The sequence below is a fragment of the Littorina saxatilis genome, linkage group LG1 (assembly GCF_037325665.1).
Source record: "Littorina saxatilis isolate snail1 linkage group LG1, US_GU_Lsax_2.0, whole genome shotgun sequence".
NCBI classification, from domain to species: Eukaryota; Metazoa; Mollusca; class Gastropoda; order Littorinimorpha; family Littorinidae; genus Littorina; species Littorina saxatilis.
This window is the reverse complement of record NC_090245.1, coordinates 24381993-24408286: the sequence shown is the minus strand read 5'-3', so window position 1 is coordinate 24408286 and position 26294 is coordinate 24381993. Positions and strand designations below refer to the sequence as shown.

Genomic DNA, 26294 nt, shown 5'->3' with positions numbered 1-26294 from the left:
TTCGAAGTTTTGAAAGTTTGAACCACGTTCGGCGAGAGATTTATTTCTCAGAGTCAACTTTGTGTGCAGACTCTCCTCGGTGTCCGAACACCCCCGTGTGTACACGCAAGCACAAGACCAAGTGCGCACGGAAAAGATCCTGTAATCCATGTCAGAGTTCGGTGGGTTATAGAAACACGAAAAATACCCAGCATGCTTCCTCCGAAAACGGCGTATGGCTGCCTAAATGGCGGGGTAAAAAACGGTCATACACGTAAAATTCCACTCGTGCAAAAAAAACCACGAGTGTACGTAACGTGGGAGTTTCAGCCCACGAACGCACAAGAAGAAGAAGAAGAAGAAAGTTTGAAAAAAGAAAAGCCTGGAAGCAGGGTCACGCAAGGTCGTGCTTCTCGTAGCAGACGACGGTTATGCCTATCGCCAGTTCCTCTGAACAGTCAAAAGCCATCGCTAGAGTTCGTGTGAATCGCAGCCGTTTGTTGTGTTTAGATTCAGAGGTACATAATAACGTGCTATTGCAGACAAGCTTACAGCGAGTCGCATTGAAATCAAAATCTGACGACCACATTGTGAAACAAGAAGAGCAAACGCTCGATCGAGTCACTTTCGCAGTTCTGAATATTATATGAGGCATCAGATGGACAGGAAGAAATTGCTATTCACAACACAATGAGTCACGTTCACATAAAATTTGAGCCCGGTCACTTTTATAGTTTCCGAGAAAAGCCCAACGTTAAGTTGTGTGTTGCTGAACAGAAAAGGCTAGTTATCTCCCTTGTTTTTCTGATAACGTTCGTAAAAGGCTACAGATGTAAATACTTTGATGTAAAGAATAATCCTACAAAGTTTCAATCACATCCGATGAACTTTGTCAAAGATATAAAATGTCTAATTTTTCCTTTGACGCTGACCTGTGACCTTGAAAAAGGTCAAAGGTCAACGAAACCATCGTTAAAGTGTAGAGGTCATTGGAGGTCACGACTAAACAAAATATGAGCCCGATCGCTTTGATAGTTTCCGAGAAAAGTCCAACGTTAAGGTGGTGTCTACGGACGGCCGGCCGGACGGCCGGCCGGACAGACTAACACTGACCGATTACATAGAGTCACTTTTTCTCAAGTGACTCAAAAAAGGAAACTGGATCACACGGGTTCACTATGGCTCAGGGGTAAGATAAACCACGCAAAAATAAATTCTTTGAAAATTGCTCGCTCTTTACGGAGGGCACCAAGGATGTTCTCAAGCAGTGAGTGTTTAAATGAAAGGGTGTTTGTACTGTGTGTAAAAGCCTGACAGTATTTGTGATGGTTTACGGGAGGCCTACTGTGCCATTAAGTGTTGATGTTATCCCTTGTTTGCCATGTTATTATCGTGAATGTTTATTGTGTATCATTTTTTTTAGAACGTGTTCATAAGCAGTCTGCTTGTTATTGTTCTAAATGTTGTTTTCGTTAAACGATTGTGCATATCAAACTGAATGAAACATTAACACGTTTAAACCAACTCGGCGCACGTGCTCCCGTGTGCCCTGTGTCAAATCCTGCGTTAAAAAACAAGACCACCTCGTATTGTCTGTGACCTTTTTCTGCGTTTATGGACTGCAACTCCTACGCACATTCGCCATTGCACAAGTTTCTGTTTTAACGTGATTGGTCGCTAGCCGCCACCCCCCCCCCCCTTTTAAGCAAACATACGTCTGTCACCATATGTCACTATTTACAGCATGGAGGGCCCCAAAGGGTTTAAAATCGTGATCGTGATTGGCGTTTTTGGACCTTTCTGTGACCGTGATTGCCGAAATTTCCATTTCTGTGATCGTGATGGGACTTTGCCCGTGATCCGTGATGACAAAAAAATCAAGTCTCGTGATCGTGATCGTCATTTGTTTTCGTGATCGTGATGGGCATTATTGCAAAGCATTTTATTTTCAACGAACATTTTTCACAGCTGTATCACTCTATGATCCTCTATTCGTCAAGGAGCCAATCCCGATTGAAGGGAAGCAACAGCACATTCAGAAATATGATTTTGACAGCGATTGCTTCCCTTTAAGAGAACCAATCACACACAAAAAGAGATCCAATCAGAAGGCGAATTGCAAAAGTCTGCCAAACTTCATCCAATGGAAGGGCTTCGTGCTAAAGTTTTGAGTGCATTCAGTCAAATTCGAATTCGAAGATCAAAAATGGCGTGCAGCGGTACTGACATCGAACTTCTGTTATATTTTGTGAATTTGTGAAATTGTGCAAGTGTATATATTCATGTGTGTGAGTGAGGGTGTGGGAGTTGAATGTGTATGAGTGCAGGGGCGGATTAGGGGGGGGGGATTACAGGGGTTCCGAACCCCCCCCCCCCCCCCGGCTGTCCAAAAAAAATATTAATACTAACTTTAAAAGAAATAATGAGTGGCTGCTGACACCAGTTGATCATGTTTAAAATCAAGGATAAGCCATAAAGTGTTCATAAAATAGCTAAAACTCTTAGCCCCCCAGACCCCACAACAGGGCCTTGCCCATGTACCCCACAAGGTCTACCCCTGGACCCCAGGTTGTAACCCCCCCCCCCCCCCCTCTGGCTTAACTGCTCCGCCCCTGGAGTGTATATTCCTGTGAGTGTCTGTATGAGAGAGAGAGAGCGAGCGAGAGAAAAAACAATGAAAACAACATTCTTGTTACTGATTACAAATCTTGATATGTATTTCTATGTGTGAATGAAAGAGAATTAAAAAAAATTAATAAAAAAGTGCAACAGTTGTCACTTTGTGTTGAATAAACAATAGATCCAGAGGAGCGAATAACTGTGTGGTTGTGTTTACTTTGACACGTGCTTTGTGTACCTGCAACTTTTACCGTGACCGTGATTTGCCACTGGTGTTTGTGATCGTGAAAACAAAAATCAAGGTAACTGTGATCGTGAAAGCTAAAATTTCCCTTCCCGTGATCGTGATGATACCCCCCCTTTGGGGCCCTCAGCATATGCACAGTTAGTATTTCGGTCGGTCTTCCACCTTTATACAAACTTGTGTGGAACTTACACGAATGTAATGTCAGTCTGAAAATATTATAAGATGTTTGATGGGTTGTTAACAGACCAGCTTTTTTGTCGGTCAGAGGGGGAGCATATCGTCTTTTGTTTCATATTTATTGACCAAGGCCGAAGTCGATATGCCTCCCGAGGACCGACAAAAAAGCTGGTCTGACAACAAACCACCAAACATCGTTTTTGTCATTTGGTAGTGAGAAAATAAGTGCAAAATCAACACAGGGAGCCATGCTTTGAAACACGAGTTCCGTTTTGATAATACATGTTTTGGGGCCCCAGTCCGTTGTTGCAATCAAAGCGCGCGTGTGAAAGCAACTTTCTGTGTTTTGAGTTCATAAAATGTTGAAATAAGTATGTCAGGTTTGAGGATGCACAGTTCTATAGGTTTCTCCTTCGGTTTTCAGTTGTAAATATTAAGCTTAGTGATCTTCTTCTTCTTCTGCGTTCGTGGGCTGAAACTCCCACGTACATTCGTGTTTTTGCACGAGTGGAATTTTTACGTGTATGACCGTTTTTACCCCGTCATTTAGGCAGCCATACGCCGCTTTCGGAGGAAGCATGCTGGGTATTTTCGTGTTTCTATCACCCACCGAACTCTGACATGGATTACAGGATCTTTTCCGTGCGCACTTGGTCTTGTGCTTGCGTGTACACACGAAGGGGGATAAGCCACTAGCAGGTCTGCACATAAGTTGACCTGGGAGATCGGAAAAATCTCCACACTTAACCCACCAGGCGGTCGCGGCCGGGATTCGAACCTTCGACGTCTTACCACCCCGCCACAGCGCCCGTCTGCTTAGTGATCGAATGTGGAAGCTACGTTGGGTCAAATGTCACAGAAGATTTGCATCGTGCAGCAAGGCACGTTGGGTCAAAGGTGACAGAAGATTTGCGTCGTGCAGCGAAGGAAAGAATCGCGATCTTGTTTCCGACTCATGTATATGCCTATTTGTTTTTCATTAGACCTGTCATTCTGCTTGCTCGAATTTAATTGTAAGATGTTTACATTTCTTGTTGCTATGTTCTTTGCTTTTATTATTATTTCTTATTTGCGCTTCGTTTATCGATACAACGTCTTGTGCACGGGTCAAAATGTGTGTGTCAGGGGTCAGTTGGTTTGACTTGAACTTGACGTTCGTGTTTCTCCGAACGTGTGTGTATAAAAAAAACCGTTCAGGAATGTATAAGACACTACCTCAAGTTCAAAGAGAAACAATTATTGAGAAAGGCTTTAAAGACAAACTTGCGGATTTTCTACTAATGGATTTTGCTGAATCTCATTTTATTTTTAATTACTTTAATGTATAATACATTAGAAAGGACCACTTTTCAAATGTTCACGTGATACTCTATGAAAGTATAATGCATTATTATAGATTTGTTCATACATTACGCCTTTCAGTTTATTGCTAATGATTATTACTTAATGAGTTAGTTATTGCCTTTTCCCTCAGGGGCTGATTGTAAAACAAAGAGCAATAGCTTACATCATTTACCTCGAAAATAAAATATTATCTTGTCTTATCTTTTCTCTCTCTCTCCGTCTCTCATATCATTGAAGTGTTTATTACAAGTAATACCTCTTTAGGGCGAGGGCCGGTTGTTAAAAAGCAAGCACTTTGTGCTTTTAACATTACCCTCGTATACAAACAAATAACTCAACTGATCTTGTATTTTCCTATCTCTCTCTCAGAACTTTGATGACAGACTTTAAGCTAAAAACATGTTCATAGAGCGAAAGATGGACTAGGTGTTGATGAACGTGTGTGTGTGTGTGTGTGTATGTGTGTGTGTGTGTGTGTGTGTGTGTGTGTGTGTGTGTGTGTGTGTGTGTGTGTGTGTGTGTGTGAGCGAGAGAGAGATGATGATGATGATGATGGAACTTTATTTTTCAAGGATAGAGGTTTAAGGTTTAAGGCGACGCCTTTTCTTACAACCGGTCCTTACTTCTAATACAAATGTCTAATAAATGATAAACAAGTAAAGCAACATGACAAATAAACAAATTAAACGAACGACCCAGCAAACAATCGACAAGTAAGCAAACAAGCAAATAAACACAAACAACAAAATGACAAAGTAAGCAACATACAAATCAAAAGCGAAACATGCAACATGTTAATTGAGGTTGCACATGTAAAGTGATCGACGGTAAAATTCACACAATACCAACGTTTACACTAATGCTTACAATGATTATATGGTGTAAATGATGAAGATGATGAAGATGATGATCATGATGATGATGATGATGATGATGATGATGATGATTGATGATAATAATGATGATGATGATGTTGATGATGATGATGGAAAATCGCAACATAAATTCCACATAATACATGTAATAAAGAACATATTTTTGTAATTCATAAAGCTTTGCCAATTGTTGACAGCTACTTGCACATGTTAAGACTAGTAGCCATCTAGGTAGACATATAATGATTATGCAGAGCTTGTTTAAAACTCTTTAGTGAGGTTATTGATCTTATTACAGACGGAATGGAGTTCCACACCATAGAGCCAGAGCAGGCTTGACTAGTTTTGAACAGATCAATCCTGGGTATTGGTGGTAGAAAATTGATAGACCCGTACCTTTCGGTGACTCTGTGAAATAGGTCCTGAATATAGTTGGGCACTTCGCCATGATATACTTTGTACATCATTACAGTCTTATTAAACTGTAACTGTTTAACTAGCGGCAGGTAGTTTAGATTCTTTAACTTCAAATCAGCTGATAATTGTGGACCATGATTTTAGCTGCCCGACGATGTAGAGAGTTTAATTTTTTCATGTGAATATCAGAGACGCCATCCCAAAGAGTTGATGCGTAATTAATATGGGATAAGATGTGGGCATGATAAAATAGTTTTAGTGTTGCGATATCGACATATTGCTTTAACTTTGATAGCAGAGAGAGAGAGAGAGAGAGAGAGAGAGAGAGAGAGAGAGAGAGAGAGAGAGAGAGAGAGAGAGAGAGAGAGAGAGAGAGAGAGAGAGAGAGAGAGAGAGAGAGAGAGAGAGAGAGAGAGAGAGAGAGAGAGAGAGAGAGAGAGAGAGAGAGAGAGAGAGAGAGAGAGAGAGAGAGAGAGAGAGAGAGAGAGAGAGAGAGAGAGAGAGAGAGAGAGAGAGAGAGAGAGAGAGAGAGAGAGAGAGAGAGAGAGAGAGAGAGAGAGAGAGAGAGAGAGAGAGAGAGAGAGAGAGAGAGAGAGAGAGAGAGAGAGAGAGAGAGAGAGAGAGAGAGAGAGAGAGAGAGAGAGAGAGAGAGAGAGAGAGAGAGAGAGAGAGAGAGAGAGAGAGAGAGAGGAGGTATTACACACCGGTGCGACCGAAACTAAGGTATCAATAAACTACGCTTGTGCATCGGGTTGAAAGTATACCCTGATCCCTCGGAGATATACCTCCACTCCGGTCTGAACGACCTCACGTGACATGTTATATGGTAGAAGAGCATGCTGTCGCTTATTCTCCTTCTGAAGATGAGGTATACCTTCACTTCGGTTAGACTGAAACGATGCTCAAGCAGCGGAATTTGTGTGTGTTTTGTTTCAGAGCAAACTGATGTTATTTTATCCTAACAAACAAGAAGATATTCTCACGCACCGCCTTGTTCAGGATATTCACTAGTTGACAATGATGTGTGCTAATAAATAAGCAATGAAACGAACAAAGGAAAGAACGACCGAACGAAAGAACAAATGAACCAAAGAACGGACGGACGGACGGACGGACGGACGGACGGACGGACGGACGGACGGACGGACGGACGGACGGACGAATTGACGGACGGACGGACGGACGGACGGACGGACGGACGGACGGACTGACGGACAGACTGACGGACGGACCAACGGGCAGACTGATTGAGGGGCGGACCGATGGACAGGGGGTGGGGGGAGGGTGGGGGGGTGGGGGGTGTTACGGGTAACCCCTCCTGATCCGGTCCTGCAGGGTATTCCTTCAACCCTCTGCACAAGAGCAATCTTTTGATACAGACTGAAGGACGGACGGACTGACGGACGGACTGATGGACTGACCGACAGACTGTCGGACGGACGTACGGACGGACATACGGACGGACTAAAAGGACGAAGGAACGAATGAACGAAGGAAATAACGAAGGAACGAAAGAGCGAACGAACCAACCCACGAATGAACGAAAGAACGAACGAACGAACGAACGAACGAACGAGCAAACAAACAAACAAGCAAACAAACAAAAAAAACCACAAATAAACAAGCAAACAATAAACAATATGTGCAAACTGGCGCATTTTCAGAGCATTTGTCAAACGTTTGGAGGAGGTTTACGGTTAGGCCAGGGTGGGGGGGGGGGGGGGGTTGTCCCACCAACAATGAGGAACATTCCCCCCCCCTCTCTCTCTCTCCTGTAGTTCGGCCCTGCACAAGAGGAATTTATTGATACGGACTCAGTGAAGGAAGAACGGATTGACTGACGGACGGACGGACTGACGGACGTACTGAAGGACTGTCGGACGGACTGTTGAACGAACGAACGAACGAACGAACGAACGAACGAACGAACAAACGAACGAACAAACGAACAAATTAGCAAATGAATACATACATTCGCAGAGAGAAAAAGGCAAAAGGTACATTTGTGGAGTCAGTAAGGGGGGTGGGTGGACTTCCGGAACCCAGCCTTGGGAGTCCACCCTGGCCTAGATCACACACACTGATCCGACACACACTGACACACTGACACACACACGTGACACACACACACACACACACAACGTGACCACACACACATGGGCACACACACAGACACACCCCCACACCGGCACACACACACACACACACACACACACACACACACACGCACACACACACAAGGGCGGATCTGGGGGGGGGTACACGGGTTACGTAACCCCCCCACCCCCCAAAAAAAGAGGTAATTTATTGGCTCAGGATGCACCAGATAGCTCTATTTTGCTTCTTTGGATAAAAAAAATTTCCGGGGGGGCATGCCCCCGGACCCCCCTAGAGGCTTAGGCGCCTTCGGCGCCGTCAACTTGTATCTTCGCAGTCATTTTGTAACCCCCCCCCCCTCCAAAGTGAATTGATCCGCCCTTGCACACACACACACACACACACACTGTGACACACACACGTACACACACGTACACTAGTGACACACACACACACACACATACACAAACACACACACACACACATACACAAACACATACTGACACACTCGCAACTGACATATCAGAGGGGGGTGGTAAGTCATTTGAACGTTTAAATTCTTTTGTCACAAATTTTAAAAAAACCCATCAACAATAGCATAAACTCCCGTCTTTTTAGTGGAAACTGACCTATGAGAGTAGTTTCCCTTGTTTGGGCCAAACAATGGCGTCAGCGAAGGGAAATCCTACCATCTGTATCTGTATAGATCTGTGAGCGAGTCACAGTCGTTCTTGCGTGAAAGAGGCGTCACGTTTAGCGATTACCGCAGGCATGAACTGTCCGATTTAGTGCAGAAAGCATTTGAAATCAAGTTGCCCATCGATCCCGAGGCGCTGATCGAGGATCGAGCCGAAGTGATCGGCTTGAAACTGCGCGATTTAGCCGGTCCAGAAAACCCACGACGACGCAATGTTCAGAGCTCTGCAGAATCCTGGTTTCTTGTCAGGAAGTACCAACATAAACATTCTACCTGACTTTTCTGAGTTTGATGTGTGCACGTACCAGCTCAGTGCATCAAATGCGTCTGTTGCCAGTGTGCGGGATTATCGTAAATCAGAAGGATTCCAGATGATGAGAGATGGATAATTATGTGGTAGAATTTATACAAGCGTGTGGCATCCCATCACTGCCATCAGAGCCCCCAACAGATGGCTATTTTGCTGTCAAAAGCAAAGTGAAGCCAAGAACCCAGTGACTGGTGCAAAATTTTATTCACAGTGGATTGTAATGACAAGTGTGGACATGGACATAAGGAGCTGCATTTTGTCAGCCTTCTGCACCTGCAAGGGAGGGTATGTTCATATTTTGCTCGTTATTGTTAACACATTTAGCAGGCTGTCTATTCTTCCTTACATCTACACCAAGATAAAGGGAAGTAAAGCTAGCTAACTAACTAACCAGGATGTCAGGCAGTATTTTTTTTAATTTTTATTTTTATTTTATTTTTTTGGGCGGGGGGACTATTTTAATGGTTGATTGACTTTTAGGCCATAACAAACTTTGGTACAGGCCATCAGTAGACTTGCACTGTTTGTAACTTATCTATTTCATTTAAATTAAACTGATCTACATACATGTGTATGCAAACAACAGTTGTGGGCAGAATGATGAAGTCATTGTGTGTGCTTTATACTGAAGTGTTAAAAAATTAATTAACCTTTTCAGCATTAGTGTTGCGACTTCATAACTTTAAGATGTCCAACTCATATATTACTCCCTATTTTAGTATTTGTCATTGTACCAATGACATTTAAAACCTAAAAGTTAAAATCTGGTGTAATGTCTGAACAGCTTGTGCTGGGGAAGCACACAGTAGTGTCATTCATGTTGAGAGGGTTAACTATTTTAGCACTGTATAAATGCATCATTACAATTTACATTGAATTCGTAAACTGTTGCAGATTGGATGGTTATTGCCGCCATGTTCTGGCCACACTGTATGAGGTCATCGACTACAGAACTGACAGCAAAACGAGCGTCACTTCCGAGTCCTGCAGATGGGTGCGACGTGCAACTGAGAGCAGCAACGGAGTACTACTGACTGACATCCAAACAGATCTAGTCCAAAGGCCTGCAAATGACACGTAAGTAAAATTCTATAGATCTTGGAGTAGGTAACTGAGATTAAAATTGATTGCATGTACAGGGGGGGGGGGGGGGGGGGGGGGGGTTCATTTTAGCTCGCTCATAGATCACAGAGTAAATATTTGATTGATTGATATGCAACTTACATAGCACACATATCCACACACTAGGTGTATGCTCAAGGCGCTTGGATGATGTTCTAGTCCTCCCTCGTGGTGGCTGTCTCACCCTGTGGTGAGACCAGTGACTCGGCTGCCGCCGGCGCTTAGTAGTATTAGTAGTACTGATGTAACACCACAGGGATAGGTGTATGCTGGGTGTGTCCGTGTTTCTATAGGCCACTTTAATGCTGACAGATCTTTATTTTGCATACGTCACTAGGTGTGTACACTACACACACTGAACCTCGGTTTAAGGTCTCATCCGACAGTATGTGCATGTATTTTATAATTTTAAGAAGTCAAAAAGATAATTCATTCGAATCATTGTACAAAATTATCATAATTTACAAGATTGTACAACATCAGTTCAAGTTGCATGACACTGACAGGAAGATTAGACAACAACAAAAAAAAGTCTGTTCCTGATCACCCGACGAACCCTAGCTTGGACTCAGAGGTTTGGGGTCGGGGGTGGGATGGCAAGCATAACATTGATAGATGACTATAGTTTTGCAGTGGTTTGCTGTCTTGTACTATGAGTGTTAACAGCAATTGTTTATAATTTGTTACTCAACTTACAGTAAGGACAATTAGCTTTTCTCAGCAACTGCTAACAATTGTGACTTGCAACAGCGCTTCCTTAAACATTGGGACACTTCTTTTGTTGTTGTTGAACATTTAATGGCTATAGTGTAGAAACTAGAAATGCTGAGATACATTGATGTAGTCATGAACAACAGCAACAACAAAAACAAGAACATGTTTTGAATTCTGATAGCTAGTGAAACTGACAGCTTGATTAGAATTATGTAGTTTTTGCAATTGCTGACTGAGTTGCATCCTTTGGTTTTACCTTGCATTGATTATCACCTTTGCTGACAATTGACTCATTGAGTGCCGTATTGAGTAACGTATAGTTATTTTATTTCAAGTTAACTTCTGCATGATGTTAATCCTACTCAAACTTAGTCAAAGTAAGGTATCATTATTTATGAAAAATGTGAAGTTGAAGATACAAATTAATGAGAAAATTTGTGTATTTTTCTGTACACTCTTGCTATTTACTGTTTCAGTGCTGAACCATTTGCTTGAATTCTTGATCAGATGATGACAGAGTGACACCTGGTGGTACCCAATAAAACTGCCTTTGCTGCTATAACTACAAGCAATTTCTACAATTCAGAACAGTAAGTGCATGAGGTTCCATTTTAAGCTGTCAAGAGTAAATCTCAGGAATAGATTAGAAGATTTAGTTATGTCACACGTCTTGCTTTCTTGACTTTTCTCACACTCTCTTGTCAGACTCAGAGAGTGCATGATTGTACATTTTTTTTACAGTAATTTTTAATGTTCCTAATTGGAAAACAAATGTGTCATAATGTTAGTGTTTAGGATAACTATATGGCAGAGAGAATCATGGAAATGATTGGGTGATGGGGGTGTGTCGCTGGTGTGCAAGAGGGTGGGTGGGTGTGGAGAGAGTAGTCATGGTAGTCAACTACTAACTAAAAGATTACTGATTGCATACATTTAGTGTTTATTGATTTGGAGGGTGGGGGAGGAAGGCAAGCAGTATTATTACATGTGTATGGGTATACTAGTTGTGCGTGTTCCAAATGGGGGTGGAGGTTGGCATGGCAAGCAATAGCTCAGTCGGTATAGTGGCCTTGAAACCAGTTGTGGGGATTTATTTCTCAGAATTAACGTTGTGCAGACTCTGCTTGGTTTCTGAATAGCTTATTAAGCCTGTGACTGTGTGCATACATAAAGATCTCAAGTTCACAGTTTCAGGGCTTGGAATTAATGGAAACATCAACACACATGCAGGAAAAACTCAAAAAAAGGAGGGGGGGGGGGGGGGAGTTTGGTCCCACGGTAGTGTTTGAATGAAAGCAATCTTACTTTTTAAGAGGGTAATATGACGGGCGCGGTGGTAAGACGTCGGCCTCCTAATCGGGAGGTCGTGAGTTCGAATCCCGGTCGCTGCCGCCTGGTGGGTTAAGAGTGGAGATTTTTCCGATCTCCCAGGTCAACTTATGTGCAGACCTGCTAGTGACTTAACCCCCTTCGTGTGTACACGCAAGCACAAGACCAAGTGCGCACGGAAAAGATCCTGTAATCCATGTCAGAGTTCGGTGGGTTATAGAAACACGAAAATACCCAGCATGCTTCCTCCGAAAGCGGCGTATGGCTGCCTAAATGGCGGGGTAAAAACGGTCATACACGTAAATTTCCACTCGTGCAAAAACACGAGTGTACGAGGGAGTTTCAGCCCACGAACGCAGAAGAAGAAGAAGAAGAAGAGGGTAATCTTGCAGGACTATGATTCTTACATTGGTAGTTGACTAGTGTAGTTGTGGTTTTGTACTAGTGAGGAATGTCATCTATGTCATGTGATTTCTTGCTTCTTCTTTTTGTGTGTGCAGCTAAAGATGTTGGACCTTGCCTACAGCCTAGTTTTGCATCTCCAACACCGTGGCTTTTCTCTGAGACACCACAGAAAACACAGCCTTTTCTGCTGCTGAAAGGTAAACATTAGGTTAAATTTGTGTTTGTTTTGATTTGTATGTTTTCCTTTTGTAGTCTATGGCAGGAGATTTGTGCAGGTGTACAAATGGTAGAGGTGTCAGAGGAAATGTCCACTTGTTACTTGTCTCTATATCAGTATATATGTATCACAAATACGCATCAAATGTACTGATAGAGACCACATGGACAATTTCAAGCACTTTTCTGCCAGGGGTAGGGTCAGCTATGTAAGAATCATGTCTTACTCTGTTCATGCAAAAATAAGGTTCTGCATTTGAATGAGTTTGAATCAGGCACCTGTGTTTTTGCTCTTGTTTGTGCCCTCTTGTGAACTGTTAACTTATGAACAACCACCCCAGCAAGCAACTCTTTACTGTTCTGAGCACAACAGAAGGGCGCATGGTCTGGGCATATGGATGGTAAACACATCTCATGCACAAGTACAGGCCTGAAAGTGGCAAGTATTTTCAATTACTCGCCATGGCGAGTAAAAATCATGTAAATGGTGAGTAGAAATGTTAATCTACTCGCCACATGCGAGTAAAGTTGATAAAACAAATGGTTGTTTTGACGAGTAAAGTTTCAGTAAATTATGAGAAGTACATGTACTAGCAGTGCTTCATTTTGTGGACTTTCAGTGCTGAAGTATGATTGTGTGGATTGATCATTTTGTATTCTGTTATTCAGATTGCCACTTGCTTTCTTTTACATATATTTACAAGTTGGTGGCTGATTTGTGTGTGTTGCAGAACACAGGTCCATGAATAAAAGAACCCAGCTGGTATTCTTCATTCATGGAAAATGAAAGGAAATTTATCAGCCAGGATTCACCACTCACTCTGCTAAGGGGGAACCCCGGTCAGCCCTACAGTGGATGAACAGCTTGGTCCTTGGAGGGAAAGGTAACCACTGCAGCACTTTAGAAGGGGTCTATGTCGACCAACAGTGGCTGTATTCCCTGTGTGTTAATTTCCTGTACATATACACTAGGGAATATACTTCCGTTAGACGCCATGGAGTTACTTCAAGCTTACGAGAGTGAAAGTGATTCAATGGACGAGAGTACCAGCGAGGAAAACATAATACCAGGCTGTTGGGGGTGGGGGTGCAGATGTTTCTTTAACTAAATCCGTTTTGATAAACGGTCGAAGCATGTTTTGCTTGACTGGATGCCGCACGCGATTTCAGGATTTTAAATAGATTCTCCTATCTAACCGCAGTCACGCGCTTGGCGCAAGATTGTACGATATTATACTTCTCTACAGAAAATCCAACTGTATTCCCGGTACACAGGGAAAACACCTATGGCTATGGGGAATACACCTTCTTTTGGTCGACATAGACCCCTTCAACCTTACAATATGTGAATGTGTAGAATATTATGCTTTTGCTTAAAGCTTGTTACATTATGACTAAGACAGAAATGTTAATCATTCCCTTGGTGCAAATCATAAAAAGAACAATAGTGATCTGATATACTGTAGATCAATCGAGGAAAAGGTGTGTATGACCTAGAAGAAACTGGTTTTGAAAGTGCTGAGGATGGATGGAACATTGATGCAATATCATTTACTACATTGAACCTGGGTTTCAAACTGAAGTGCTTTTTTATGCTTCTTGTTGTTATATATACGGTCTCGATTGACTCCTGTGTTCAAGAGACTGTAAACAACCATAAACAATCTTGTGTTGTTGTTATGTGGTAGTGGTTTTGCTGTTGTCTAGCATCTACCCGTAATTGGCTTTATCAAATGCACCAGAAACGAGCATGAGTTTGTCGGATTAGTGAACTGTTTGAAAAACTTTAATGTATTTGTGGTTGACAGGTTGTTATTATTTCTATATTGTGTTCTTCTTTTTCTCAGGTGGGCTGTCTTCTGAAACATATGAATCGGGAGCGTCACATCTTTCTTCCTGAGACATCCCCTCTTGAAAATGGTGTGGCGTTTAGCTGAATGGAAACGTGGCAGTGTCCTGTTTTTCATAGCTTCGATGCGCGAAGTTGGGGATTTCAGCAGAGAATTTATTGATTGATTAATTAATTAGTTATTTAAGCTCACCTCACTCCTTAGTGTTATTTAGGGGGATGGGGGGGGGGGGGGGGTGGTGTTGGCCTGGATCTTGTTAGTGAACTTTTTTTCTGGCAACTCGCATCAGAAATTCCAGGTTTGCTTTCAAGGCAATAGACGGTTTTTGAAAATAATTCTGTTAGGATTATCAATCAATCAATCAATGAGGCTTATATCGCGCATATTCCGTGGGTACAGTTCTAGGCGCTCAGCAGTGATGCCGTGTGAGATGAAATTTTATACGGCCAGTAATTGCAGCCATTTCAGCGCATATTTACCTTTCACGGCCTATTATTCCAAGTCACACGGGTATAGATAGACAATTATTAACTGTGCCAAAGCAATTTTGCCAGGAAAGACCCTTTTGTCAATCGTGGGATCTTTAACGTGCACACCCAATGTAGTGTACACGGGGGGGAGTTCGGACACCGAAGAGAGTCTGCACACAAAGTTGACTCTGAAATAAATTTCCGCCGAACCTGGGATCGAACTCACGCTGACAGCGGCCAACTGAATACAAATCCAGCGCGCTACCAACTGAGCTATATCCCCGCCCCAATTATCAGCAGTCCGGAGGTGTAAAAATCCCTGTACTGCAGTCAGGTTTTTCAAAACATCTCGAGCACGCTCTACGCCTCTGACAGGCTGTATCCCACAATCGGGACAAACGACCAACTTGGATGTGTATGCCATGCGCACAATATGATACCCCTTGCCTTTAAAAATCAGCGGTCACGAGTTCATCAGAGTTCAGAATTTGTTGTGTAAAAGATAGCCGCTGTCAGCTAGCCATTCGTGGCTCAGGTGATTGTATTTAATACAATTTTAAAAAAAGGTTTCTTATGTAGCGCACGCCGCACAGCATACACATCACAGTCAGTCGCTTGTCCTGATCGCAGGATAGCGTGAAACATGCTCCGGGAGACTGACAATAATCCTTACATAGTTATTTAAAGAAATTGTGTATTGGTACAGCATGTTATGCATGTACTAAGATAGCTATTTGTAAATATTTGGTAGATATATATGGTGGTGTCCCGAATTGCTCCCTCCCAATTTGCCCCATCCCATATGGTCCCCAATTATTCTTGCATTTTGCTGTGAGTAACATAACGTGTGCAAAGGCATTTGTCTGAAGCGCATTTCCAAAAAGACCCCCCGCGGGTTAGGGGGAAGAATTTACCCGATGCTCCCCAGCATGTCGTAAGAAGCGACTAACGGATTCTGTTTCTCCTTTTACCCTTGTTAAGTGTTTCTTATATAGTCAATGTTTGTAAAGATTTTAGTCAAGCAGTATGTAAGAAATGTTAAGTCCTTTGTACTGGAAACTTGCATTCTCCCAGTAAGGTAGTATATTGTACTACGTTGCAAGCCCCTGGAGCAATTTTTTTTATTAGTGCTTTTGTGAACAAGAAACAATTAACAAGTGGCTCTATCCCATCTCCCCCCCCTTTCCCTGTCGCGATATAACCTTCGTTAAACACCAATTAAAGAAAGAATTTCCAAAAAGCATAGTTACCATTTGTTTTTTTAAATCTGAATTCGTGACTGTTGTTCTTGAATACTCTTTCGTTTAGGTTTCCAAAAATGCTGATTTAAAGGGGAAGGATAGTTGAAACTGTAACCGTTCACATTTTGCTCCCAGATTTGCAGTTGTTGTTTTTACTAGGAGTTTGGACGGGCTCGGTGTTCTTGTGGATAAGACATCGGCCTCCTATTCAGAAGGTCATGAGTCAAAATCGCGGCCGCCTGGTAGGTTAAAGGTGGAGAATTTTCTGATCTCCAAGGTCATTGCTTATGTGCAGACCTGCTAGTGCCTTATCCTCCTTCGTGTGTACACGCAAGCACAAGACAAAGTGCGCACGGAAAAGATCCTGTAACCCATGTCAGAGTTTGGTGGGTTATAGAAACACAAAAATACCCTGCATGCTTCCCCCGAAAGCGGCGTATGGCTGCCTGAATGGTGGGGTAAAACGGTCATACACGTAAAAATCCACTCGTGCAAATTTGTGAGTGAACGTGGGAGTTTCAGCCCATGAGCGAAGAAGAAGAAGAACTATGAGTTTTACTCTTTTAAAAAAATGATTTTCAAATTCGAAGATTGCCACAACAGTAGTCTATCTCATCCGACTTGAACCCTTCAGACTCCCTGTACATGTACTTGCAGTTTAAACTCATATTTTGTCTGAGTAGTAGGTTTTGCCTTTCACGCCTCGTGGCGTGTAGGGCAGCGATTTTGTCTGAGAATAGTTTTCAAATGCAAAGTCCTTCAGAAAAACTGCGAGATAAAAATCTGGAGTGCTAATATCGTGTTGGTGTACCTTCCACTCAGTGGCCGAGTGGTAACGCACTTGCGCTCGATCGGAAGCGAGAGGTTGCGAGTTCGACCCTGGGTCAGGGCGTTAGCAATTTTCTGCCCCCTTTCCTAACCTAGGTGGTGGGTTCAAGTCTTTCGGATGAGACGAAAAACCGAGGTCCCTTCGTGTACACTACATTGGGGTGTGCACGTTAAAGATCCCACGATTGACAAAAGGGTCTTTCCTGGCAAAATTGTATAGGCATAGATAAATTTTCATCAAAATGTCCACCAAAATACCCGTGTGACTTGGAATAATAGGCCGTGAAAAGCAGGATATGCGCCGAAATGGCTGCGATCTGCTGGCCGATGTGAATGCGTGATGTATTGTGTAAAACAATATTCCATCTCACACGGCATAAATAAATCCCTGTGCCTTGAATATGTGCGCGATATAAATTGCATAAAATAAAATTAAATAAAATCCCTGAGCTTAGAACTGTACCCACAGAATACGCGCAATATAAGCCTCATATTGATTGGTATGTAAGAAATGTTAAAGTCCTTTGTACTGGAAACTTGCATTCTCCCAGTAAGGTAGTATATTGTACTACGTTGCAAGCCCCTGGAGCAATTTTTTTATTAGTGCTTTTGTGAACAAGAAACAATTAACAAGTGGCTCTATCCCATAAATATAGCCTTATAAATGTACTCCGTGACTGTATTTGTATATGGTGAAAAGGAGAAGATATAAAATTTGTGAAATAGGACTTCGTATTTGGTTTTGTCATAATGAATTTGTTGTTTCTGTGTGTGTGTGTGTGTGTGTGTGTGTGTGTGTGTGTGTGTGTGTGTGTGTGTGTGTGTGTGTGTGTGTGAGTGAGCATGCATGCGTGCTTATGTGTGAGTGCACAATTGTGTGTGTGTATTAATCCAGCAGAAACAGCTTCTCTTCCATACATTTGAATCATTTATATTGATACCACATGGAGACTATTCTGAACACACAAGCGTGGTTTTCTCTCTACAGTGCTTTTCCTAAAGTTAAATATTGAATTTTTAAATTTAAAAGTTTTTGGCACACCACTTTAAGATAATGCTCAAGGAAAATAAATAGTCTTCTTTTTTCATTAACGCTTTTTCTCACAGTGATGTCAGAGTCATGCACCGTTTTATGCTTGGGAAGCGCACTATACTCACTTTGAAACGTGCATAGTGTCAAAAGAAATCACACACACACACACACAAACACACACACACACACACACACACACACTGAAAGTATGAAGAAGCCCCTCCAACTTTTGGTTGAGTTTGACTGCATTACCTTGAGGAGACTGACGACACTTCACAATGGAAAGAAAAATAACTTTTACATTTCAGTGATTTGTTTTAAGTACAAAAGTACAAGTGAAAGTAGAAATAAATTAACGTCGTGACACTATCCCGTAATCACATATCAGGGTCAACTATAATCAGTCCATTGGTTTACAAAACTTTATTCAATTTGTTATCATGACAGAAACAATGCATTGTTTTTTTAAGATAACTCAAGCATAAATGCTTATTTTAAGTCATCCTGGTATGTACATAACAAAGTTTAGCATGATGGCGGACTAGATACATTTACTCATTTCAGACAACGAAAACAAACAGACAAACCTGATGCGCAAGCAATCAAAAAAGGGAGGGGGTGGTAGTACAGAACTTGGTGGGGGTAAAAACAAGAAACAAAAAGAAATGGGGTACGAGAGAACAGAATTCAGCATAAGGGGAAAAAAAAGGACGACGAAGACTTGGAGCGCCAGAAATGTTGGAAGAGTGGGTCACGTCACAATAATATTAAATGCACAGAAGACACACACGCAAAGTTAATACATTTTGTGATCGGCGAAAATGGCACTAAATTACATAACGATTGGGCCATAATCGATAAGTCGAAACAAGGACACAAAACACGAGAGAAATTACGAAGAACAATTGGTCAGGCAGCATTTGTCTCATGACAGTGTCAAATGAACATTATGAATAAAATGTAGAGGCTCATGTACGGAACATGCCTGTTTGTCTTAATAAATTCTTGTACAGTTATGAATATGGTCTGATTGACATTCCGGGAATATTGCGGGATGCCTTTCAATAATATTTCAATAAACTTATAATCAGTTATCAATTGACAATAATCGTACATCTCTACACAAGGGTCAATGCAACAAATAGTGCTCAGCAGTCTCCCTTGGGTAACCGCACTCACATTTGGGGCAATCCTTGAGGTGCCGCTGACAAATCAAAATTCAAATCACTCAAACCAATACCATACCTGTCAAGTCCTACGCATTCTGCGTAATTCTTACGGATTTTCGGTGTTTTTTTGATCCTACGTCGTATACCTCAAACCATACGCATTTTCAGCATTAAAAAAAAAAAAAAAATTTTTGTTTTGTTTTTTGCTGGCATGGACTGCCGTTCATTCATTTCTGAGGAGGAGCTTGCACCAGCCACACAACAGAAGTTCTGGCATGATGTGCGCCAGTTCTACATGGCCTGTGTGAGGAAAATGTTGAATAAATTTCCATTTGGCAGTGAAACCCTGCAACACCTTCAAGTGCTGGATCACAGTCTGGGAGCTGACACACTGACTGCCTTCTTACAGGTCAAAATTAACTCTGATGCATGCTGCCATGATTTTAAGGTGACTGGCAGCATGATTGACAAAGCAAAGATTTGCACAGATGAATACAACAAAGAACACAAGTGACAAGTGACAAAAAAAATGAACGAACAAGAGTGCAGTGTAAATGTAGTGGTAAATAAAGAGCAGTTTGTGTAGAAAGGAATTTATGTGTTTTACTTTTAGTTTGTGAAAACCAATCTGATTGGTTTAGTGTGTATGCGTGAGAAGTTGAATTTGTGCGTTTAACCACATCCTGATCCACGCATTAACTATGGTTTTTGATCCCCAACTATGGTTTCTTATGCCATTTACTATGGTCAGAGGCCAAAAGTACTTGACAGGTATGCAATACGCAGTCTGCAATTATGGACTTTTTCAAATCTATCTCCAAAATAATAATGACATGGTACTTTAAAATCAACGTTGATTGCAGTAAAGTAATTGACTGACAATTAAGGTTGTATGTGGGGTGCCTAAAATTTGAACTTTTCTTATTCCCGAATATTTTTTGTGGGCGCAGAAGCACGGGGCAAATGGTATTGTTTTTTTCTGGAGGGGGATCAGACAATATAAAACCAATTAGAGGCCGAGTTGCCTGACAGAAAGGCCAATTCTAGCCCCAGTCCATGCCGGTTACATGTAATTAGCTATGCACACATTTGAGATCGATACCCAACCTTACTGAGCATCAGTTCTTTGCGTTATTTTAATTTTCTTGTTTTTCTTTAAAATAAAAAAGGGAATGGTTTTATTGATGTCATTTTATTATGTCATTATCTAGTCAGCATAAATGACTTTTATGGATACAGGAGAAAGTGTTAAAATGTGAAGATTTCAAGTGTGGTTTGTGGTCATCTGCTTGACCACTTAAAATGTTGTTTCATTTGATGATACGTTTTGTTTGGTGTTCCCGCTTGAATGTGACAGTAAGTTGTACAATGTTACTGTGTGTGTGTGTGTGTGTGTGTGTGTGTGTGTGGGTGTGTGTGTGTGTGTGTGTGCTGCGTGCGTGAGTGTGTTTGTGTGTGTTGGTGTGTGTGTGTGTTTGGTAACCGGCTTTGTACAGCGGGACCACCTTATTTTGTCATGTATTTTTATTCATTCTGGAGCTTTATTAAATAAACTGCCCATTTCAATCACAACTCTGGTCTGGTCTTATTGTCAGTGTTGCATAAATGATTGTATGTGAGCTTGTGAACATACAAAGAAAAAAGAAAGAAACATTCTGTGTCGAAATATCTTGACTAAAAATCAGGCGGAAGACTACACCTGTTGCATTTCCTATTATGCTCAGGCAATTATAACTGAGGGCGGAAGCGACAATGATTCGTTTTCCCCCCAGATAACATTAATTTGTAGAGACGGAAAAGGAACACGCACATTCTGGAACTGATTTGTGTAAATAACTGAGAGGGTGTTTTGTCTGTTTTGTGAAACGGTCCTCACACATTTGCAAAGTTCCACAGTTAGGCAGCTGAATTAAAGCATTACATAATGCATAGTGTAAACTCTAGGCCTACTTCAAGGTCTTATTACTTCAAGATGCATACACGTGCTGTTGTATCTGTTAGTGCTTGCCGGACACCAGTGCTGATTAAAATGGCTTAGATTGTTACTAATTTGAAACTACAGTATGTCCTTTTACGTGTTGTGACAATTTTGTTGGTACCGATGATTTATAAAAAGACTTTTATCACAGGTTTATTTCGTATCAAACATTTATACTTACTTTCAAGTTCGAGTATAAGTTTACTTCCACGAGGAGAGTCTCTCTGTGTGCGCGCGCGCGCGCGTGTGTGTTGTGTGTGTGCGTGCGCGCGCTTAAAGATTCTTGATTTTGGAACATAAGCAGTTTATCTGTCAGGGAGTTGTGTGTGTTTTCATGGCTGCGTGTTCTTTTCCCTCTCATTCTTCCTCTCGGCAGTCCGGCTTCAGAGTCATTTTGTTCCTCCAGGCTCAAAGCAGAAAGCAGCAATGTTTTAAAACATTCAAAAACAAGGATTGTATGTGAGTGTGAGTCATAATTTTCTTTTAAGAACCGAATCATAGCACCACAAGGTTCAAATATGTGCACAAAGCAAAAATAGTGCAAAGCAAAAATTAGGAAAGCAGCATATGGCCATGACTGGAGACACTGCTTTTTGTATCGATCATTCTGCAGACGTCACACTCTGGAGAAAATTAAACATGACAGAACTCAGTACTGATGTTCTCTGTAAACCATGATTTACATCTTTTACCTTATTCCATACGACATTGCGAGTTTTGCCGTTGTTTCCCTGATAATAAGTCTCGTACTCAGGCACTGTTTGTTTTTCCTCAGTTAATATTCAGAATTTTGCCACGTTTGTTTTGTTGTTGTTGTTGTGCTTGTTTAATTTAGGTTTGTTGTTTTGTTTAAAACACTCAAACATACGCACACATCACACGCACACTTTTACTTTTTAAGTTATAATAAGTATTGCATTCAGCCACTGTTTTTTCTCCTCAGTTGATATTCTGATTTTTGTCAGTTTTTGTGTCATTTGTTTTGTTTGTGCTTGTTTGATTTAGGTTTGGTGTTGTTTGTCGTTGTTGTTTGTTTAACACACACTCAAACACACCACACACACACACACTAACCACACACCACACACCACACCACCACCACCACAAGAATAGGTTTACACTCACTTTTTCCTCCACGTTTTAATTTTGGCAATATCATTAACCCAGGATTGCAAAGCAGGGATCATTTGTCAATTTCATAACAACGTACATACAATTTCAGCTGGTTACTGCAATAAAATGTGCATCATCACAGGTTTCTGCTGGAATGACAGTGTCTTATGTGTCAACACAAAATACACACACACAAAATGGGTGTGGTGCTGCATGCCCCATAATAGATCCTAACTTCACCCTCTAAACCTCCCTGCAGATGCATGTTTTGTGCACAAAAATAGCCTTTTAAAATATGCAGTATACAAAATAAAAATGCAGACGACATTTCTACATTTGATGGGGGAGTTGTCCTGTATTAGAATTATTTATCAAATAATTAAAGTTAACCAAAGTATATGTAATAAAACCAAGGAGTCCTCTGTTAAGTAGCTCAACACAATGATCGCAGCCCAGGGTGCTAACACAGTTAGGGTATGTTGTTCAAGACTTGGAAGGTCAAGGTTTTAAAGTATGCTTCAGTAACGGAATCTTATAACAAAGCTAAAACATTTACCACTGAAGCAAAACCATCTCTGAACAATTCAAAATTGTCACACGTACTAGTTTTACATTTTAAGGATCTTGCCAAGTGCATATCTTTTTATTGTGAAAAATTTGTATTGCAAACAAAAGAAAACACAATGTCTTGTGATCTGTAAATGTTCTTGATACTTAATACATTACAGGGAACCTTATAAATTGTTCAAGTGAAGTACTGTACAGCCTATTTAGCTTCATTTTCTCCCTTTAAGGTAATTTTGTCTCAACAATCATGTTATCTGCTACAAGTCTATAAACTGCTGTAAACCTTTCTGCCCTTAAAGTAGATTCATGCCCTTCTGTGTGGGCACCTTCTTCTTCTTCCTCTTCAGTGTTTGCATTTGGATGTGTGCTCTCTGGCCAAGTCTTGTTGCACAGGGGTGGCAAGGAAAGGCAACCCTCTCAGAACGTGTTGCAGAGTCTGTTCTTCCTACCCTAGCCACAGTCCGCTGTAGGTGCAAAACCTATCCTTTTGAGGTGTACCTTCAGACAGCAGTGTCCTGTGCGAAGGCGGAAGATGGCTCTCTGTTCTGTGTGAGTAAAATGGGGATATGTCTTGAATGAGCTGGTATCTGTCTGTCTTTGTTGTTGATATAGACATCAAAGAAGCTCCAGCACCAGCCAAGTGTTGACTGTTTTCTTTATGCGTAACCTAGTCCTGGCAGCAGCTGTTGTCCATCTGTAAACAAGCAAGATCATTATTATAATATATTGATGGTGTATATGTTTTACCAGAAAGAGGAGTAAAATACCACTTAATTTTTGTTTTAGTAATGAGGTATACATGCAGTTGAACAATCATATCTTGTGATATCTGCCCTCTGAAAAAAACCTACTATTCAAAATGTACTTTTACATCTTGTTTTTTTTAACTTAGGCTTTTGAAGATCCACATTTACCACCCAAAAGGAGCCTGGCGATACTGGCATGCTTTAATTAAGATGACGTGTTACTCAGAAATAGTGCTTTTAGTTATGCGCTATAGAAATCTCCTTAATAAATAAATAAATACTGGTGGTGGTTCACTGCAAAGCATAACCTGATATGATTTCTTCATAGCACCTGACTGGAAATGAAGTTTCATACAATAAAAACTATACTGCGCCAGATTTACAGCAGTTCTGTTGAATTCACACAGTCAGAAAATTTCAAGGCTGTCCTCAACATTCTATGCTCACACACACACGACTTGACTTCACTTAGGAAGGTTATGTGATGCTTAAATCATCTGTCTTGCCACTATTTCATCACAAGTAACCACTGTGTTTATTGCTGGTATGTGCCGGAGTGGAGGGATAGTCTTACCCCATGTAAAAAAAAAAAAAAAAAAAAAAAAAGCCTGGCAGGTGATCTGAGATGCCTTTAATAACACAAAGCTGCCTCTGTAAACAATTCTGCTTTTACACATGCTATCCCTTAACTTGGATTCATACCAAAAATCAAGCCTAGCTTCATAGGAAACAGAATGTTACTTCAGCATTTAGAATTATGATCTTATTTCATGTACACGCCTTGGCAAATCTGACTCGATCACTACAGCAAGAAGTCAGTGTGTTGATTGTTCATATGTGACCAAGTTGAGGGATGAGCTTATCCTATGTTAAAGCCTGGCCTGAACTGAGACGGCGAAGAGAAGTAGTGTGCCTTTAATGACACAATGCTTTCTTTGTAAGCAATAGATTCAACATCTCAGATCTGGTCAGGCCTATACAAATGCCATCCCTCAACTTGGTTCATACAAAAATCATGTGCCTGGCTAGAGAGTGGGGATTTGTTGTTCTCTTTTCGAAATCCAAAATAAGCAAAATCAGGTCTTAAAAAGGAGCAAGTCTTAAAATGGGAGTGAATTTACAGATGTTATGAACAAGAAGTCTGCGTAAACAGGGTCATTAATAGGAAGGAGTCTTAGATGGGGGTGTCTTAAAAGGGGCAGGGGTGGGTGGTGTGTGTGTGTGTGTGTGGGGGGGGGGGGGAGTCACAGTAATGACCATAAAATACTCAAAATAATACTATTAGTCATCTTATTCTCTACCAAATTTCTAGAGGTCAAAACAATGATACAGATTTTACTTGTGTCACTGTTAGTGTCATTCTATGAATAACAGACCAATAGAAAGAGAGAGAACGAGAGCTCTGTTGTTTTTTTTTACCTGGGGTATCGCTCAGTTGCTTGAAAATTGACTTGTCAGAGGTTCTTCTTCAGCCTTACACCCACATGCAAGAGAACTTGTACCAGATAATGAAATAAGTGAACTTTGAAGTGCATTCATTAAAGCCCAATCATGTGGTTTAACCTACCTAGTCTTGAAAAGCCTGTCCGAGGAAACAGAACAAGCACCCTTCCGCAGACCTTCCTAACTGGAGAGTCTTGGTTGTAAACGCACACTTTCTAAAGTAGTCCATAAGCAGTTCCATGTGCCTATGTTTTCACTGGAACCAGCTCCTTTGTGTACCTGTGATCTGGATGAGCTGCAACCACATAAAACTTTCATATGAACACTATGTCATAAGTACACCAGTTAGCATACATCAAACACCGAGGAGCATCACAAGATATGTTCTAAGGAGTAAAACAACTATTGTCACAAAGTGTTTATGATACAGCCACAGGCACATGGCACTGAGTGGTCAATTGGTGAGGGGGGGGGGGGGGGGGGGGAGGGGCAGAAAGTTCTGCTCAGTCTTGTCTACTGATACAACACTTTGTGGTGGTGTAAGGCAGGGAATCACACCCCAACCACTGGCCCGCCCCACCTGGTGTCGAGTGCCTGAGGATACATCAGTCCCAGTCATGGCTGGCCCCCGGTTTGACCAGACAACTGCCATGTATGGGTACATTTACTTTACAGTACAGATTAGTTTTCAATAGCAATGACATCATGGACGCACACCTGCCCAACACTGACACTGACAGCAAAATCAGCGACCAAACGTGATAAAGAGTAACTAATCGTCACAAACATCAAAATGCTTTGCATTAATTTTCTTGAAGAGGTCATTCTTAACCAGAAATAATTTATAGGCAATTGAAGATTATTATTCCACCTACAGGCTATCACTCCTATGGCTGTTACTTGTAACACATTTCATTTCTTAAAATATGTTTGGTAAAGTACATAGATTTCACTAAAAAGGCACATTCCTTCTCATGAAAACAATTTGGCTCACCGTCTCAGATCTGGTGGGCTTTAAAAATGGGATAAGACATGATCTCCAGGGTCGACACTAACTTATTTGGCCTGGGGCCACACTGGCCCCAGAGATGGAAATTGCTGGGGCGGAAAAAAAAAATCTGGGGCCCACTCTCAGTATTCACGTGCGGCAATGCATTGTCTGTTTTTCTTCATCGTACTGAAGCCAGGGAAATTCTTTCACCATTTGACATTGAAATTACGACAGCGCTTCGCGCTTTTGGCTGCATCGGTCTCCTTTTTTTCGTTTCTCTCCACCTGTTCTTCATCTTCATTTGACCATGTCTTTTT

At 41.5% G+C, this 26294-nt stretch overlaps 1 protein-coding gene and 1 long non-coding RNA gene across 2 annotated transcripts in view; both read right to left on the bottom strand.

Annotated features, from left to right (window-relative positions):
• Nucleotides 1–26294, bottom strand: part of LOC138965476 (ATP-dependent DNA helicase Q4-like) — a 430431-nt gene that overhangs the window by 209428 nt on the left and 194709 nt on the right. The window lies entirely within an intron of this gene.
• Nucleotides 22243–25276, bottom strand: LOC138965614 (uncharacterized). The gene is made up of 2 exons (XR_011455486.1): nt 25111–25276; nt 22243–23491 (listed from the first exon to the last, which is right to left on the bottom strand). It is a non-coding gene; the product is annotated as an uncharacterized lncRNA (long non-coding RNA).